The sequence below is a fragment of the Sinocyclocheilus grahami genome, unplaced genomic scaffold (assembly GCF_001515645.1).
Source record: "Sinocyclocheilus grahami isolate Dianchi unplaced genomic scaffold, SAMN03320097.WGS_v1.1 scaffold230.1, whole genome shotgun sequence".
Classification (NCBI taxonomy): domain Eukaryota; kingdom Metazoa; phylum Chordata; class Actinopteri; order Cypriniformes; family Cyprinidae; genus Sinocyclocheilus; species Sinocyclocheilus grahami.
In genome coordinates this window covers 94,586-96,252 of record NW_015505409.1, presented here as the reverse complement: position 1 = coordinate 96,252, position 1,667 = coordinate 94,586, and positions in this window count along the sequence as shown.

The following is a 1,667-nucleotide window of genomic DNA, read 5'->3' as shown; positions in this document are numbered from 1 at the left end:
TGATGATATTCAGATTTATTTGCCTATTAGATCTGGAGGATCAACTTCTCATTAATTTTTGTTATTATGTCTTGAGGAGGTGAAGTGCTGGTTAGAGCAAAATCGCCTACAGCTAAATGCGAGTAAATCTGAAGTAATCATTTTTGGGCCAAATAAGGTTGTGGACTGTGATATAAATGATGTGTTAGGTACATGGACAACAAATGTGCAGTCCCAAATAAAAATCTGGGAGTAATTTTTGACTCAGCTCTAACGTTTGATCATCAGATTAAATGTGTGGTGAAAAGTTGCTTCTTTCAGTTGATGACCATTGCAAAAATGAAATCATTTTTGTCTGTTGCTGACCTTGAGATAGGGATTCATGCATTTATCTCCTCCCGTTTGGACTACTGTAATGCACTTTATTTGGGAGTGAGCCAATCTCTTATTTCAAAATTGCAATTGGTCCAGAATGCAGCTGCGATGCTCCTTACTAGTACAAAGAAAAGGGAGCATATTACTCCAGTTTTGGAAAAGCTGCATTTGCTTCCGGTTAAATATCGGATTTAGTATAAAGTTTTTCTGTACGTTTTTAAAGCCGTCCATGATATGGCCCCAGAATATATTACGGACCTGATTCATATTAACTATGGTAGACATCAAAGATCATTTAACTGCTTACTGCTCTCAGTTCCGAAAACTCACCTGAAAACTAAGGGGGATCGTGCATTCTCAGTTGCTGGCCCAAGACTGTGGAATACCTTTCCACCTGACATCAGAGCTGCACCCTCAGTTGATGTTTTTAAATCTCGTGAAAACACTTGTTTTCTATGGCTTTTAATTGCTGACTTTTGGAAGATGTAAATTGTTTTTCTGTTATTGTTGATTTTAGTTTTTACTATTCTCATCTTGTGTTGCTGTACAGTCCTTTGGTCTACTTTGTAGTGGAAAGGTCTCTATAAATCAAGTAGACTTGAGACTAGACTACAATATCTTGCACTAACCATTGTATATATTACCTTCTGGAATACCTCTCTTCTTGTCTATTTTAGTTTTATTTGTATCTATTTATGTTGGTCTATTATGCCAAAACCTTGTGAGCTGCTAAACAGTCTTTCGTTGTTTAAAACAATAACAATAAAAATCTATTCTATTCCATTCAAGTCTCAAAGAACAGTAGGCTAGATCTTGGTGCAATGTCAAAAGTAATAAATTGCGATTCAGATTAAATTATTAGCAGCTCCGATTTATGTTAAAGGAGACATATTATGCCCCTTTTTACAATATGTAATATAAGTCTCTTGTGTCCCCAGAATGTGTCTGTGAAGTTTCAGCTCAAAATACTCCACATATCATTTATTATATCATTTTGAAAATGCCTATTTTGAGTGGAAGCAGAAACACATTGTTTTTCGTGCCTGTCTCTTTAAATGCAAATGAGCTGCTGCTCCCCGCCCCCTTTTCCAGAAAAGAACTGCGCCATTACAGCTCGTACCTGCTAAAAACATCTGTTTTGGTTCTGATTATCTCACTGAAATCATGCATTTTAAACCATATTAGTTTAAACTTCAGATATATGGTTTTCTGAGCGCACACATCCGAAGCACACGGACAGAAAGCGGCTGTCACAGGCATGTGGGTACTAAACTAAGTTCTCATTCACACACAAGTTTACGTTAAAAACACAC